The sequence below is a fragment of the Lissotriton helveticus genome, chromosome 1_1 (genome assembly GCF_964261635.1).
Source record: "Lissotriton helveticus chromosome 1_1, aLisHel1.1, whole genome shotgun sequence".
NCBI lineage: Eukaryota > Metazoa > Chordata > Amphibia > Caudata > Salamandridae > Lissotriton > Lissotriton helveticus.
In genome coordinates this window covers 1,406,137,164-1,406,156,050 of record NC_136057.1, presented here as the reverse complement: position 1 = coordinate 1,406,156,050, position 18,887 = coordinate 1,406,137,164, and the positions used below count along the sequence as shown (strand labels likewise).

Here is an 18,887-nt window from a genome sequence, read left to right as displayed (position 1 = left end):
GCGTTCGGAACAAGGAAAATACAAGATGCCATGGACCCTAGCAGAGACGAGATCTGTCTGGCCGTTGGTCGAGGAATCTGTAGTAAGTTTTGACACTTGAGGAGAATGGAGAATAGTCTCTCCTCCGAAGGATACGCTTTTGCGTCCTTTGAATCTAGCAGTGCGCTGAGATAGTGTATCCTCTGCGTGGGGTTGTGGATAGACTTTTTGAAGTTTATGTGCAGGCCCAGCCTCCCTAGCTGATGTATGCAGAACGTGAGATGTTGCTGAAGCAGAATCGGAGACGCACTCTTTAGCAGCCAATCGACTAGATAGGGATAGACGAAAATATGCCTCTTCCTTAGGAAAGCCGCTACGACTGCCATGCACTTTGAGAAGGTGCGAGGAGCTGACTTTAGCCCGAAGAGCAAGACTGCGAACTGGTAATGGCTGGTTTGTATGCAAAACCTTAGAAATTTCCGATGCTTTGGGGCGATGGGGATGTGAAAATAAGCATCTTGAAGATCTATGGAGCACTTCCAGTCCCTTTGATGCAGAAGTGGAATTATTTGATGTAACGCCAGCATTCTGAACTTTTCTCGTCGAATGAACTGATTGAGGCGCCTGAGATCTAGTATGGGTCTGAACTCCTTGTTTGGACCTTTCTTTGGAACTAGAAAGTATCGGGAGTAAATGCCTTGCCAACGCTGTGCCCTCTGGACCTCCTCGATGGCTTTCTTTAAGATTAATGCAGACACCTCCTGCTTCAAAAGATGAAGGCGATGGAACACAGACTTTTGAGGAGGAATGGAAGGTGGAGGAGACTTGAATCTGATTGCATATCCATTTTGTACAATATTCAGCACCCATTTGTCGTTTGTGATGTTTTTCCACTCTTCCAGACAAAAAGGAACACTTCCCCCCAACGCAGTGGGTAACGGGCTCAGGGGAAGCAAACACTCACTGTTTTTGTTGCTGATGCTTGTTTCCAGGTGCAGACTGTCTGGAAATACCACCCCTTCCTCTACCAGGACGACGCTGGGAGAACTGAGATCTTCCCTGATTCTGCTGTGATGACCATTGAGGGGTTTGAACCCTCTGCTGGTTCTGTCTCCGATCGTAAGGACGGTATTTTTTCTTAAAGTCCTTTCTCTTTTCGAGACCAACAGCTCTCACCGTATCAAGCTCCATCTTCATTCTTGACATCTCATCGTCAGCATGAGAACCAAAGAGAGATTTTCCATTAAACGGCAGATTAAGAATTCGGTGTTGCGCTTCAGGTTTAAGACCCGTAAGCCTTAGCCAAGCTGAGCGTCTTGCACAGAGCCCATGAGCATAGCCATGTGTAGACAAGTCGGAAGCATCTGCAGCTGCGCTAATCACCTAGAACGCCACTAGCCCACCTTCATGAAGGATTTCAAGAAAATCATGCTTGTCTTCTTTGGGAAGTTTTTCTGCAAAACGAGACAAGGAATCCCATAGTGCGCGGTCATAGCGACCCAGTAAAGCGGAGGCGCTGGCAACCTTCATGTAGGAAGCAGAGATGGCACACATTTTCTTTCCTACAGAGTCCATAGCTTTGCTGTCTTTATCAGGAGGCACAGATGATGATGCCGCACCTGTCTGATTCTTACGTGCCGCTGAGACGATGACCGAATCAGGTTGTGGCTCAGACCTCAGAAATAAAGGATCATTGTCCGGAGCCTTATACTTCTTTGCGATCAGCGAATGAACCGCTCCCAAAGATGCAGGAGTTAAGAACTTGTGCTCCGCAGGCTCTAACAGACCTGGAACCAGAGGGAGTAAAGGCCTTGAGGATAATTTCTGATGCAACGTTTCGAAAATGACCGTTGTCTTAGCAGTAGAGACAGGCATCTCAATATTAAGTTTCGCTGCTCCACGACAGAGAACTTCATTAAAAGTAATCACGTCATCAATCGGTGATATCCTACTTGGAGGAGTTGATGACAACGTTGGCGAGTAGTCCCTCTTCGAATTTGTAGACTTTGTCGAAGATCTATCATCTCGTCTTCTAGGAGAGTGGTGACACGAAGACCTAGGAGAAGGGGAAGTTCGCCTCCTCTCCGATGGAGACTTTCTCGGAGGAGTACGCTCACGTCTTCTCGGAGAGTGCACCAGCTGTACAAGAGGTGATCTTGATCTTGAAACAGGTCTGACCGACACAGGAGACCTGGAATAAGACCTTGGAAGGTTAATCCTCCTTATCTTCCAGTCTCTGATCTCCCCCAGCCATCGTGGCGAGATATTAGCCCCTGTAGGTGAAGGTGCTCTTGAGGGCTCTGGAGAGATTTGTACAATTCGCAGCCCAGGGGAGGAAGAAGGACTCCCAGAAGACACAATAGAAACCTTAGACCGGTCTTTGGATACCGTTCTAGGCCTCTTTGCTGCAGGAGACGTCGACGACAGCCTCCTCGACGTCTATTTTTCCAACGGCGATTTCCTCGACGGCGACTTCCACGGCGGCGACCTCCTCGGCGGCGACCTCCTCGGCGGCGACCTCCTCGGCGGCGACGATTGCCTCTTCGGCGTTGACGTCATGCGCCTCGACGGCGATGATTTTCTTGGCGTCGTGTGCCTCGACGTCGCATGGCTGGGGCTCTTCGACGTCGAAACCTCTACTGCCTGGTTCCACGTCAACGTCATGGCATCTCTCGCCGGCGACCTTGACTGATGTTTTGAGCCTCTCGACGGTGACCGTCGACGTCGATGAGACGACGTCGAGTCCCGCCCTCTTGCAGTCGTAGGAGAGCCAGACCTGGACCGCCTACGCTCATGCCTCTTCTCACCTTGCTTCGACGGGGAATTCTTCTTCGACGGCGAGGGATGTTTCGACGTATGCCGCGATGCTGATTTTGAGCACACAGGTACCTTAGAAGAAGATCTGTCCCTCGAAGTTGAAGGAGACCGATGTTTTCTCTTCTCCCCTCTGTCCTTGCGCTCTTTGTGTTGAGAAGAAGGCTTCCTGGAATAAAATTCTTCTCTTCCACTCACAGTTTCTCCTCTGTCATGCAGGAACTGAAGCCTGCTCTTCTCTCTCTCTCTCAAAGTCCTATTTGACAGCTTGCTGCAGTGGTAGCAGAGTTCTGGCTTGTGAGAAGATGGTAGACAAGCTACACAGACCGAATGAGGGTCTGTCTTGGCCATTTTTTTACCACAGGCCGGACACTTGACAAATAAGGCCGGCATTATGACTGGAAAAATAGCCAAAAAACAGCAAAAAGTTGTTGGATTAGTCAGATAATGACTAAAGACGTCTTGTGAAGACGAAAAAATTAGAGAAATAACAGAAGAAAGTGAAAAAATATCACCAACTGGCGAGCTCAATGCTCCAGGATCCTCACAGAAGGAGCCGGAAAAAAGAACTGACCTAACTGTCACCTGTGGTGCATGATGGGAGCCTGGAGGCTCACAGAGGTCTTAAAGGCACGGCGCCAGATCTTTCTGTTGTTACAATGCAGCCTATCTAGGCTAAAGCTGCCTCTATGATCCTGCCTGTTTTTACCTTTGAAAATAAAGGTTGTGTGTTTCAAAGAAAACCAAGGCAGTGTTTTCTTCTTTGCATTGTCATATAATGTATTTTATATGTCTTTATTTAGCAAATGTAAAGATTTTACAGGCTATTGTGGCAGTTTTTTGAGCCTAGTATGGTTATATTGGGCTGCATATGTATATGTATATGCATATTATCTATATATATATATGGTTATTTTATGCGTATTTAAATGTATTTATATATATATATGTAGATATATGCATATTATTGGCTATTGCTCCGGGGTCCCGCACGTGGGCGGGACTATTCAGTGCTTATGACTTTGATGAGTATACCCCTGGAAGAGAACTAGGATTACAGGTAAGTAACTCATCCTTCAGACTTGTGTTGTTTGCTTAAATGGTGTCTATCTGTTCAGTAGTTCCTGAGAAAATTACAGTTAAAGTCATTTATATATCTATGGGCGCGGTGGAACCGCGGATTCTGCGCGCATTGTAATCGTACCATAAGCGCACCCTTCCGATCACGCGCTGAATGCTAATTGGCTGTCAAGTGGTTGTCAACATTCGAAAGCAGGAACTGTTGGCAGCCATTTTGTGCCTCGGTAGATGCGAGACTTAGGAAGTCAGTGGAATATGTGTGCAAAACGTAGAAAGGGGGTAGGGTAGAAATATTTTTACCCTCTAGACCTGCTTAGGGGGTCCCAAAAGGACCCCCAGGGCTTACATTTTTTTTTTAAACCCCGGCACGTGTGCGGACTCTGCCGTAAAATAAATAAAATGGAGCTTTTTTTAAACTTAGCCCCCGTAGGGGCTAAATACCGGGGGCAAAATTATTACATTTTATGAGGGCCCAGAGGGGCCACGCAGCCCCGGGGATCGTCGCCCCCGGGGCTAAAAAATAAAAAAGGTGGGGAGATGGGTCCATGGTCCCCAAAGACGCAGGAACCACCACCCCCTGGGGCTTTATGTATTATGGAAGGGGGACTGCATGGCCCCCCTCCTGGAGCAGTCGAGGGCTCCCTTACCCCCCCGGGCTACAAAAAAAAATGGTTGGGGGGCTGCAAGGTCTCCAAAGCCCCGGGGACCACCACTCCCTGGCGCTTTATGTATTGTGGGAGGGCCGGCTCCTGCAGTGTTCCCGGGTGTCCATCCCGCCCTCCCATAGCAAGGAAATCTGTTATCTCTTTCAAAATCTAAATCAGATTGCTTTTCCACCTGGAGAGCTGCATGTTAGTAGTTCCCCATGTGGAAAAGCAGTGCCGGCTCCCAAACGCGTAGAAGTTGTGCCCCAAAGGCACTGGAGTCGCGCACCCTACAGATTATGAGTCGTGCATCTAGCGCGTGCACACCAGGGGGCCGCACTGAGCGCTGCGCTGTGTGTGCGACTTTTAAATTTTACCGTAAAAAAATAGCCCCTATCAGTAATTTCTAATATCCCTGGGGACCCTATTCCCCGGGTCTTATAAAAAATGTTGGGGACCGTGCGGGGAACAACATTGCTCCCAAGGTCCTGCCGGCTCCCCGCGTCCTTCGGGAGCCGGCATTGCTTTTCCACTTGGGGAGATGCTAAGTTGCATGTGGAAAAGTAATCTGGGGGTCCATTAGGATGGCGGACGGATCGCCACCGCCATGCAGGCGGTGGCGATCCGTCCGCCACCTTTTTTTCCCCCCCGCCATATTACGATGGTGGGGGGACCATGGCGGAGGGGAAGACCGTCCGCCGCTTTCCCGCTGCGTCGGCTTGCGACCGCGGCGGAAAAGGCCTGATATGGTGGCGGTGTCTATCAGACACCGCCAGCCATGTTAGGATGGCCTGTGAGGAATGCCGTTCCGTGGCGGCAATGCCGCCACGAAAAGGCATATGGTTCCTTTGCGGGCCCCCAGGTTGAAGGGGGAGTGCACATGGGGGGTACCTATGGTACACCCCTGTGTTTCCTAGCACAACATGGCAGGCACCATGCAGTGCCTGCCATGTTGTGCTGGCAAACGCACAACAAGCATTTGTAACATTGCGGCAGCCGGTGCTTCAAGCACCATCCGCCGCAATGTTATAAATGCGGGATGCACCCGCCACTGTGGCGGATGCATCCTAATTGGGGGCACGGTTCCTCCGCCCTTGTGGTGGACGGTACCGGCCCCCGACAGGATGGCGGACGGACTTTGTCCGTCCGCCATCCTAATGGACCTCCAGGTTTGGATTTTGAAAGTGAGAACAGATTTCACTGCTCTGTCTTTCAAAATCCAAACCAATGGGCATATTATCAAGCAGGGCGATAAAATTTATCACTGTTTTAATGGGCTTGATAATATGGCCTTTTGAATTCCAATAGAAACCCATGTTCTGGTGTGAACATGGGCTTCTATTGGAAAGTGGTGCAAGGGTGTTGTAAATCTGGTTTGGATTTTGAAAGAGAGAGCAGGGTGCATCCGTAGAGTAAGTGCAGGTTGGTGTAGGTGTAACAATTACTATTCTAACTCCAGGGAGTTGCATCTGTAGAGTAAGTGCGTGTTAGTGTAGGGGTAACAATTACTATTCTAACTCCAGGAGGGTGCATCTGTACGATATGTGCTGGATAGTGTATGAGTAACAATTACTATTGCAAATCCAGGGGGTTGCATCTGTGGGGTATTTGCTGGATAGTGTATGAGTAACAATTACTATGAAAAAGAAAGGAGTTAAAGGAGAAGGAGACGCGCACTTTCACGGTGAACCTGGAAAAAGAGAAAGTGACGAGAGATGATTTGCGACGTGTTTAGGCTTGAGAGCCTGGTTAATCGTTAAATGAGGTCTGGCAGGTAAGTGCGAAGTTATTGTGCAAGAAGCCTTTCGGGGTCTTGCGAAAGCAAGTCATCTTCAATAGTTGCCTCCGGCTGCGTGTACTTGCAAGGTCATCTGATTTACTTGTATGTTAAAAACAGAAACTTTCTACACCTCTTTTTAATTGGTTGTGAAGCATTGTAAGAAGACGTATTACCGACGAATCCTTTCCTTGCGCAGATTTTGAAAAACATTTGATTGGCTGTTGTGTGGTTAACTCTACCTTCCTGATCCTAATGTTGATTCACTTGTTTTTTCTATTTGACATTACGATACCCTCACCATGTACGTAGCCCATTTTGTGATGCACTTTATTTTACAATGCGTTTCAAAAACTAGTTGTGGTAGGGTTTTTTAACGTAAACTGTGTACTCTGCTTACCTTAGAAATTCACTGAAAAAAAACATAGGTTTTAGGGGTGTTATAGTTAGCTGGTCATTTCACTCATACAAAACCATTGAAATTCCTCCATTATGGTTAGTTGTACTATCTGTAACTCCCCCGCCCGCAATCCACTGGTGATAATGTCACATATTACATCATTCATGACATGGTCAGTGACATCACTGATGACATCTCAAATGACATCACTGATGACATCATCCATGTGACAATTAGATACACCTTATCATACACTACTATAATCTTTCATCAGTCACTGTAAAATACAGAGTACCGTATTTTAATCCATTGACACAGCAATACAAGCATCTAAAAACCCACTCAGTGATTCCTAGTTCTACACACACATCTAATCAATTACTTATAGATTCACTCATACATGTTGTCAATGATCAATAGAACACAATCAAATATACTTATGCACTTATATTGACATAACATATCAGCACACATACTATTCAGTTATGCAGTCATCCTACACACTTTTGCAAATATTGTATCCTATTTACATTTACTCAGATACACACTTATACAAATAGCACTTCATTTATTCATATAGATAGTAACTCATACTTAGGGGCCTATTAGGATGGTGGACAGACCGGCGTCCGTCCGCCACCCCAGAGGAGAAGGGACCGTCCACAGGAGCAGCGGCGGTCCCTCCGTGCTAATTAGGATGTGACCGCCCCCCTGGCAGTCACATCCTGTATATTTAACATTGCGTCGGGTGCTGCTTGAAGCAGCACACGCTGCAATGTTAAAAAAGGCATGTTTACCTTTGCATGCACGAAGCTGCAGGCACCACGTGGTGCCTGCCACTTTGTGCACGCAAAGGCAGGGGGGTACCATAGGTACCCCCCATGTGCAACCCCCACCCCCCTTCACCCCTGGGGGCCCGCAAAGGGCCCCCAAAGTAAACACCGTATGCCTTTCCACGGCGGAAATGCCGCCGTGGAAAGGCATAGGAGCACAGCGATCCTAATATGGCTGTCGGTGTCTGATAGACACCGCCAGCCATGTTAGAGCTTTTCCGCCGCAGTCGGAAGGCGACCGCGGCGGAAAAGCGGCGGACTGAAAAAAGATGCCCCAGCCATCCTAATCTGGCGGGGGTCTTTTCTCAGTCCGCAGCGGATAATCCGCATCCTCCGGGCCGGCGGTGGCTTCCGCCGGCCCGGAGGATGCGGATTATCCGCTATCATAATGGGCCCCCAAGTGTGTTATGAAATCACTATTACAAGTATACAGTTATCTATACAGTCACTCATGCAATTAATGAGTTTTATGTACACTTATGTATATACAACAACTGTCACATACACTGTCTTTTATTTTTTTCTACTTTGTTGGACATGTACCATTGACAAATGTTTCTGCTCATCACCACACCCTTAAAGATATTCACTCACCCAAACAACTATTATAACACGTAGTCTTAACCTCATATACATACTGATTTAACTATTCACATATCTTTGGCAGTCATAGATCCCCTACCGAACCACACACACATTTACTCAACATTACAAATAAACAGTTAACTAATCAATAACTAATATAAACTTTCATGTAGCTAGTAACCAACTGGTGCAGCAGTTTACACAACAATTCACCAAGTAATACAGATATTCACACAGTTTAGTCACTATCCAATGTATTTAGTGTGGCACTATAAATTACTCAAGTAAACAATCAATTACACTGCTACTAAATCCTCTAACCAGATATTTATATATTCACTGATTCTTCAATGCAGATTGGTGTATATCTAATACATATTTAAATAACAAACCTAACCACATTCACTGGATGATGTCATCAGTGATGTCATCAGTGATGTAATTTGAGATGCCATTAGTGATGTCATCAGTGATGTCACTGACCATGTCATGAATTATGTAATATGTAACATCATCACCAGTGGATTACGGGCGCGAGAGTTACAGTTAGTACAACTAACTATAACACAGGAATTTCAATGGTTTTGTATGAGTGAAATGTCCAGCTAACTATAACACCCCTAAAACCTATGGTTTTTTAAGTGAATTTCTAAGGTTTTATAAATGCTAATTCCTAACTATAACCTGCTTGAAACTTATGTTTTTTTCAGTGAATATATATATATATATATATATATATATGTATATATGTATATATATATATATATATATATATATATATATATATATATATATATATATATATATATATATATATATATATATATATATATATATATATATATATACATATATTATATCATCTTCCTGCTTTTGTGGGTCCCAGTATATTTGGACTACGGTTAAGAAGGCTCTCTTCAGAGAATGTGCCACTTGCTTGAAGAAAAGACTTTTGTAGATGATCCCCACTAGGATTGCATTTACTGCCTCTATCCAGCTCATAAGGCGTTGGAATGCAAAATCTGCGGTACTTTTTCCAATAAAACTCTTAGAGACAGAGAAGGACGTCTTCTTATCTGGCTTCAAAAATTAAAAACTAGATCAAACCCTGTGACAGACTTCGAGCGTGAACAATCTACATCTACAAAAGCCTCTTCAAAAAGGGCAAGAGAGTCATCGCAGTCTGAAAAAGAACCTGCTAAAAAGTGCGCCAAGAAGTTTTCTCATAAGTCTTCCTCTGAGCGCAAAGGATATCATAAAAGAGAGCAGCCAAGGACTGGGACTGAACCAAAAACACCTCCTAAAGAACTTATTCTGGCTTTTAAAAAACTACTTCTGAAAGTCTGTCAGGAAGTTTTCAGTCAGTAAGGAAATGTACATCAGCACCATCCACGACAACAGGATGCATTTCTGGCACGTTGACTACATGTTCTATGGCTGTGTCATCATCGATGACCACCCTTACATCGTTGACGGGAGGTCAAGTTTCATCAACCATTTCCTTGATTTCTCACAAGGAGTCTGACGCACGGTCGACGAAGTTCTCTTTGTCAAAACTGACTATATCGTTGAAGAAGATACCGTCGACTAGATCATTGTCGACATCGCCACCGTCATTGGAAAAGCAGATGATGCAACCAAAGTCGGCAAGGTCATCACCGTCGACAATTGTTCCACCGTTGTCAGACACAGTGGCGTCGATTAAATTGAAGTCTCCGGCGTTGGCTAAGTTTCTACCGACGATGACCCTGCAGGCGTCGGCGAAGTACTCTCCGTCGACGAAGTCAATGACAATGCCTGCGGAAAGTACAGTCAAGGCTGTAGAAGTGGAGACTCCGTCGTCGACACAATCGTCAACACATCCGTCAACGCAATCATCGACGAAGATTGCATCTTTGAAACTGACTACGCCAAAAAAGATACTGGCATCAGAAATCACGCCTGAACACACCTCACCCAGCAAAATTACTCCTCTCTTACCCACACACCTTTTGGAGGAGGGAGAGTCTTAGGCAGGGGATAAAGATGAAAGTCTCTTTGGGGTTGCATATAGCCCTTCAGAATTACACGTCAAGTGCCAACCAGATGATGATGAGGAAGAACAACTTTACTATGGTCAAGCTTATTTTACCCAGCCCCAACAACATCATCAGTACCATGGGAAAATGGTCACAATGCTGTCTGCAGCATTGAATGATTTACAGCTTATGCTGCAAGACTACAGACAACGCTTCCCGCCTTCGGATCCATCTATTACGCCTCCTCCTCTGGTGACATCGCCAGTGAGAGTTAGAGCACCTACGGTCCTTACAGTGCGGAATACTCCTCAATCTGTTCCTCTCCAGGAACAAGTTTCTTCTGATGAGGAAGGGGAACTTCATGATACAGCTTCTGAATGGGATGACTACAGGATGGCTTCACCTGTTTCTCCTCCAGTAGATTCCCCACCTGAGGATATTGGGGGATTTCACAATCTGTTGGAGCGTGCTGCAAAAAGGTTGTCCATTTCAATGCCTCCCAAACAGGCGGATTGCTTTGCTTTCTATATGACTTTAAGGAACCGTTTAGTAAATCAGTGTGGTCTATTCCCATAATTGATTATATTTGGGAGGAAGAGGTTAGAATTATGAAGAACCCAGCATCTGTGCCAGCTGTGCTCCCATGTCTAGATACAAAGTATAAAACCACTGAGGATGCCCCAGAGTGCCTCACAGAACACCCAAAACCGGACTCAGTAGTAAAGCAGGCTGCTCAGCACCGCTTGAAGAATCCTACAGTACCCCTTTCTGCGCCTCCGGACAAAGAGGGCAGACATTTAGATTTTATTGGGAAAAGATTTTCATCAATGTTAGCTCTCACAGTAAAGGTAACAAATTCCTTGGCGATTTTAAGGCGCTATGATCACTAAATGTGGTCGTACATTGCTTCCTATATTGATCATTTGCCACAAGATGTTAAAGAGGAGGCAAAAAAGATATTGCATGAAGGGTAAAGAACATCAAAAGAAATTATAGACTTATAGACTAGTCAATGGAGGTTGCTGTAATAGGATTCAGACAATTAGCTGGTCCAGCAGTCCTAAGGAGACAGGGCTGGCTGAAAGCCACCTCCTTTCGATCTGAGGTCCAGAACAATATATTGGACCTTCCATACGATGGACAGGCTCTTTTTGTAAGCCATGTGGAGGAAGCCCTTACAAAACATCAATGCAGACACTGCCAAGTCTTTGGGGACGCTGCAGTTCCGGAAAACACTCTTTCAGGAATCAAAGGGTAGAGGTCAACCTTCCTATAGATGGGGTTACCAGCAGTATTGTTACCCAGCATATTCTTCCATGTCACAGTCATACAGGCCTCAGTTCCAAAAAAGACAACCGCCACAGACATTTTATGTCAGAGCAAATAGAGGAAAGACGTCAAGGGCTGGTAAGGATACTAGCCTCCGCCAATGACGTATCTCTAGCTCCGGCTCCACATCTCAGATCACCAACCCAATTGTTTCAATCTCATCCTACCTGTCTGGGAGGCAACATTTCACACTTCCTTCACCAGTGGCAAGCTATTACTACAAACCAATGGGTTCTGCGCCTAGTTCAAGTTGGACACACTCTAGAATTTACTCAAACACCACCTACAACTCCCCCTCAAACATCCCACAACAAACATCTCAAGGCTCTTCAACAGGAGGTGAAGATCATGCTGTACAAAGCGGCTATTGAGAAAGTACCATTCTCAAGCAGGGGCTCTTCTTAATCAAAACTAAGTTAAGGCCGTGGAGACCAATTATGGACCTCCGAAATCTCAATCTATATCTGAAAAAACAATCTTTCAGAATGATAACATTACAAGAATTACTAAAGCTCCTGAACCAGCATGATTTCATGACAACATTAGACCTCCAAGACGCCTATTTCCATGTACCTATTCACCCAAAACACAGAAAGTACCTAAGATTTGTGATAGCCGGATGCCACCACCAGTTCAGGGTTTTCCCATTTAGTCTCAAATTGGCGCCCAAGATTTTTACAAAGTGTCTCGCTCGTTTGCAGCATTTCTCAGACAGCGGAAACATCAAGTCTTCCCGTATCTGGACGACTGGCTTATCAAAACCCCATCCAAGCGAGAAGTGAGAAAGTCCACATAGGCCTACACAGATCTTTTCAGAAGCTTTGGTCTGACTATAAATCAGCAAAAATACAATCAGAATCCATCTCAAAAGATTGTATTCTTAGGAACGATATTGGACACGGTCTGCTTAAAAGCATACCCAGCAGTGGAACGTCAGCATTGACTCCTTGTTCTGGCAAATTCCATCAAAAGAAAAAAGTCACTTTCGGTCCGACTTATCAAATCACTTTTAGGGATGATGTCGTCATAAATACCACTGATTCCGTTTTGTCGTCTCAGGATGCGCCCATTTCAGACAAAACTGGACAGACAGTGGGTACAGTCGGTAGGCTCATTCAACAACATGGTCAGAGTCAATCTCGTATGGTGAAGGCCAGAGAGTGGTGGTTAGACATAGGCCATCTGTCAGCAGGGATGTCCTTGCATCAGGAGGCCGCACCATTAGTGATCACAGCAGATGCGTCCTTAGAAGGATGGGGGGCTTACCTTCAAGACCTCCAAGTAAGCAGAAAATGGCATCAAGATCAAACTCAATCTCACATAAACTTGTTAGAGTTGAAAGCTGTGTATCTGACCTCCAGGCATTTCTGCCCAGGATACAGAATTCATCAGTGTTAGTCCAAACGGACAATACAACAACGATGCACTACATAAACAAGCAAGGGGGCACAAAATCTCGCCTTCTCTCCAAGGAGGCCCTAAAGTTGTGGGAATGGACCATAGACCACGGGATCTGCTTTCGAGCGGAATATGTTCCAGGGCAGCAGAACACAATTGCAGACACGTTAAGCAGACTCACATAATCGTGTCACGAATGGGAGCTGCACCACCAGACCCTGAAGAACGTATTCCTACGCTGGTGCACACTGAGATTTGGCCTATTGGAACTCCCCAGACAGCAAATACCGGTACTATGCAAGTTGGCATCCCCAACAGGGTTCATGGGCGAATGCCTTTTCAATTGCATGGTCCGGCATCTTTGCTTACTCTTTTCCCCCATTCGTCTTCTTCCAAGAGTCCTGAGAAAAATGAAAGTAGAGCCATGCAAACTGGTCCTTATCACTCCAGAATGGCCACGTCAACACTGGTACACGGAAATGCTTCTCCTATCGCAAGTCCCACATTTCAGACTTCCAGTGATTCCAGTTCTCCTGACTATGAACCAGGGACAGATACTACACCTGGACCTCAAGAGCCTGCATTTGTTAGCATGGCTCCTGAATACAACGAATTCAGGCATATGAACATTTCTAGTAAATGTCACAATATTCTAACCAAAGCAAGGGCGGACAGTACTAACAAGACGTACCACCTCAAGTGGAAGCGTTTCTGCATTTGGTGTCATCAGGAGAATTTACATCCACTGTCTTCCTCTCCAGAACAGATCCTACCTTACCTTCTGCTTCTGGCAAAATCAGGTTTGGAGCATAGTTCCATTAAGGTTCACTTAGCTGCCATTTCACAGCACAGAAGATCATTGACTTCTTCTCCCTTATGGTCTTCTAAAATAATTAAAGAGTTTCTCAAAGGGCTCTTTCGGGTGTTCCCACCAGTCAGACCTCCACCACCGACCTGGCAACGGAACACGGTTCTCTCACAGTTAATGAAAAACCCTTTTGAACCAATTCACACTGCAGAAATTAGGTTCCTATCTTGGAAGTTGGCTCTGTTACTTGCTTTGACCTCAGCCAGAACGGTCAGTGAAATGCAAGCTTTTGTAATAAAGGAACCTTTCTTGCAATTCAGATCAGATGGAGTTATGCTCCGAACAAATCCAAAGTTTATTTCAAAGGTGTAGGAGAGTAGGGTCTGCTATCCTATGGTCACCCCAAATTTTTGCTTTTTGCTTCACTGGTTTCTGACTTAATGTGGCTGTGGGCCTGCTAATCAGACCCACAGACTGCTGTTCTCTCTCTAAATTAATACCAATGCACTCTACCTGCATTACCAATTGGAACTGGTTCACCTTATAGGCTCCTGTAACAGTGTACCCTAGGTACCCAGGGCATAGGTGTATCCAAGGCCTACCAGGGGCTGCAGCATGCATTGTGCCACCCCTGGCCTGGCCTAGCTATTTGACACAACTGGCTGATCACTCAGCTGGGGTAAGTTGGTGTACTCACCTCTTACTTAGATATAGTATTTCTATATCTAACATATATGGACACATGTTAACCTATAAGTCACTCCTATAGAAGGCTTCGACAATCCTGGAGGCAGAGTGCGTGGTTTCATGTGAGATGGTGCTCTGGCATGAGCTGGGCCTCTCTGCAGCTTTCGGAACAATGTCCTTCAGCTGTTTCATGATATTGCCATATCATATACTCTTAAGTGCATTATGAACCTCGCGGTTAAATGCTATATTTGGTTTGGCTTTATCAAAACATGTCGAGTAAGGTGTCATACGAATTGGAATACTACCACCTTGCCAATTCTGGCGACGGGGGTAGCATTTCACCCTTCCAGAGGGACACGACATGTACCTAACCTGAAATCCGGGTAAAGTTAAACACGAGCCTCAGCATCACAAAATGGATGCTGCCACCACAGATACAAGTCTGACCTCCTGCTGCTGGGAGTCCTTCCAGCTTGGGAGGCTTGGACAAAGGGTTTCCTGTCAGGGGAGGTGCTTGCACCACCCCAGACAGGATTTTGTGTAGTGGGTTAGGGAGGGCTGAATAGAATGAGACATGCCTGGGGCACACAAGGTGTCACTGTGCATATGTCAGTTCAAACCGGTGCTGGGGCTCTCCAGCCCCAGTCCTGGCGTGAAACTGGACAAAGGAAAGGGGGTGTAACCGCCCCCCTTCCTGGTCCCAACCAGAGGAGGGACCTAGTAGATGATCCGGCCCCTAGATTTGGTTTAAGAGTAGGAGCTGTGTCCTAAGACTTCAGATTATCCTGAACTCGACTTGCAACTAAGAAGAAAACTGGACTTCGACATTCTGCTGCACAGAAGACTGAAGAGCATCTCCCTTGTGGCCAAGGAGTGACCACCCTGTGAATACAGGCACCATCCAGCAACTTGACGTCTGCTTTGCCGCTGCCTCCTGCCGGAGCCCGGGCCCAGAGCCCAACAAGACCTGGATTCCCAGACATCTCTAAGCCCGATCCACAGTCCCTGAAAAGAAGAGACCCGTGGAGGCATCGAGAGACGTGGGACCGGCCATCTTGAAAGACCCCCGAGAAGCTGACTGCGCAGCACCCGAGGCATCCTCAACGCTGTGCTTTGGGGTTTGAGAAGCCCCACCACCGAGCAGCATTTGCACCGAAGATCAGCCCCCCAGCATCTCCACGATCTGCGTGGGGCCCTTTTGCATTTTGCCACTCGACGCGTCATCCCGGTTACTGGCCCGTTGGCTAGTACCCATCTTGGCGACAAAATCTACAATCAACACCGCTGGTCTGGTTGCTCCAGACTGGCCGTTGCTCCTATAAAAAGGAGCAGCCCCTCTGACCTTGCTGGTCAGAGTAAGAATCTTGCATTGTTTCCTGCATGGCTTGCATTAGCCAAGGCCTGTTTGCTCCAATCAAGAAGCCGACACCGCCATCAGCTAGAGCCGTCGTGGGACAGCTCGTGATCGACTCCTGGACGTCGCTGACCTCTTCGTGTCCACGTGGCTGCAGAGACAATCTTCACTTCTTCACCTGTTGCCACCCAACATCGCCTGCTTCCCTCCTGGTTCCACGGTAGTCACTGGCTAGTGGCTTTGAACATTGTCCCCTCTGCTTTCAGGTCTTCACTTCTTCAGATCCACCCTTGGATCCACTGGAACTCTCCACGTCGACCCGCCTGCAGCATCTTCATCTTCAGGCTCCATAGAACAGCACAACGAAACCCGACACACTTTGAGCCCTATGCACCCGCTTCCTGTGGGTGAGGTAACTCTGGCACTCCAGTGCTCCTGTGTAGCAATACACCTCTAGTGTCTATGTTCCAAGTTGCTAGGTTCTAGGTCATTGTACTTTTTACGCACTCTTTGAAAGTCTATGGGCGCCCGCGTGTAACTTCCAACACTGCACACGCACTCCGTGGGCCTCCTGGTCACTAACTCTTGTTAGCTCCTTGTAGTCCCAGCGATTCTGAAGGCCCTAGGCCTTACCACTGTTCGTAAAGCGGTTCTTATACCACTAATTTAGTATATGGTTTTAGGGGCCACCAGGGTCTATCCATATTGTGCAACTTTTGTATATTTAAACATTGTTTTGTTTTAACGCATTTGCTTCTGTGCTCATAAAGAGTACAGGGGATACTTGTAGTAAATAAATATATATATATATTTTCAATATATATCTGTGTGGTGTCCTTTCATTTGGTATTCAAGGAGAGTGTATATGGTAAAACAGCTTGCTTCACATCCCTTTACAGAGTTTAGCCTAAGACTGCTTTGTCCATGCTACCCCTAGGATAGCTGGTCTATAAGGTTGACTTACAACCAATCATCATAAGGGTTGCTTGGCATGGTACAATGTGATCACTAGAACTAGTGAGCATCATATACCAGGCCAACTTCTCACATTGGTGAGCAGCGGTTGGGATTTGAGCTTGCTGTTTTTTTACCATTGCAATCTTTGAAAATATCATTTGAAAGATCATACAGGTACCTGCTAGGTACATATAAAACAAGACTAGTATACTTAAGTTCTACTGAACTTAGTTGTTGTAGATCAAAGGGATTAGCACACCCTGACTACAACTACTAGATAGGTTTAGTAGGTAAACACCAGTGTAGGTAGATTGCAACACATCCACCCATACAAGAGCAATGACTGGAACAGAGGGGTCCACTGGATCTGTCCCTGTTGAGAGTGACCCTCCAAGGGCACCATCCAAATTTGCTATGTTAAACTTTAAAGAGATGAGGCGGCAGTGTACCTTAAGAAGTCTCAGGACGGGTCAGAACCCTACCACAGCCCACCTCAGAGAGCTTTTAGACCAGTCTGAAGCTCTAAAGACCTCCAATCCTGACCCCAAAGGGTCTGGAGAAGGAGGCTTTCCCTCTGAAGATGATAACACTGATGCCCCTGTCCCTGTTGTCCAGATAGATGAGGAAAACCAGAACACTGGAGATACTCAGCTTGAGGATGAGGAGGAGGAGGAGGAAGAAGAAAGTGATTCTGATGATGAGAGACTTAGTCAGGTGCCAGTCAGGAGACTTAGCCAGGCTAACTTAAGCCTATTTGGGACTGAGACAGGGCCAAACCCACTCAGACCCCCAGGTGGACTTAACCAGGAGCCTAGGAGGAGAAGGAATCACTCAGGTGAATCTAACACTTCCCATGCTTCTAGAGGTTCTCATGGTCACTACAGAAGGAGAATGACAACCCCTCAGAGGAAGGAACATGAGGCCAACATGAGAGAGGCTGAGCTTAGGATCCAGAAGCGAGAGATAGAAGTAGCCCTGATCCAAGAGAAACTTGCTAAAGCAAGACAGCCTAGAGAGAATGGATTAGGATCCACTGGTGGCAGCACTATCCTTAAGGATAAAGACAGGTCCTATGACAATAGACACCTGACTAAGATTGTGCCCCCCTACAAAGCTGGGGATGACATCCACAAATGGATAACTGCACTTGAGAGGGCCTGCAGAGTACAGCAGATCCCTCAGGAGCAGTGGGCAGCAATCTTGTGGCTCTCCTTTGAATGTAGAGGCAGAGACAGACTCCTCACAGTTAGTGATGAGGATTCTAGAAACTACCTGGTCCTGAAGAATGCTCTGGTTGATGGGTTAGGCTTAACCACTGAACAGTACAGGTTGATGTTCAGAGAGACACAGAAGACACAGACTCAGGACTGGTCTGAATTTGTTGAATGTGCCACTAAGGCTCTGGAGGGCTGGTTGCTGGGAAGTAAGGTTACAGACTATGAAGGATTGTACAATTTACTTATGAGAGAACAGATTTTAAATAATTGTCAGAACCAGCAGTTGCATCAACACCTGATTGACTCAGATCTGACCTCTCCCCAAGAATTGGGAAAGAAGGCAGACAAATGGGATAGAACCAGGGTTAAGCAAAAGAACCAGAACCAGAACCAGGGTGGTGACCAAAAGAAGGCAGACCAGAAGGGTGGGGAGCAGAAAGCTAAAGACCAGAAGTCTTCAACAGGGCCCCAAACTAATAATGAAGGTGGGTCCCAATCTTCCAAGAAGAAGAAGAAAGAAGGTCAGAAGAAGCCCTAGTGTAATTTCTGTAAAAACACCTCTCACTGGACCAGTGAGTGTAAAAGAGGTGGACCCCCAACACTGCAGCCCCTAAGGCACCTGCACCCACTAGTACAGTCAACAGTGTTGGTCCACAAACTAAGGGCGTAGTGGGTATCACCTTGGGAACTGAGGGAGAGTCTGGCCTAGTCAGAACCCCTGCACAGGCTGTTCTGATTTGTGATGTGGACATGGATTTGTCCACTACTGTGAGCCCCAGTAATCTGGGCAAGTACAGACAGACACCTTTGATTAATGAAAAAGTGGCTCAAGCATACAGGGACACATGTGCCAGTGTCACCATGGTGACACCTAGCTTTGTGGACCCTGGACAATACATACCAGGTGATAATTACCTGGTGACCAATGCCAGCAATGTCACTACTACACATAGTGTGGCAATTGTTAATTTCTCCTGGGGAGGGGTAACTGGCATAAAAAGAGT

General features: G+C 46.3%; 1 protein-coding gene across 50 annotated transcripts in view; it reads left to right on the top strand.

The window, feature by feature from the left end:
- The window catches only part of NFIX (nuclear factor I X), a 5,476,577-nt gene that overhangs the window by 1,072,795 nt on the left and 4,384,895 nt on the right, over positions 1 to 18,887 (top strand). The gene's annotated exons all lie outside the window — the stretch shown is intronic.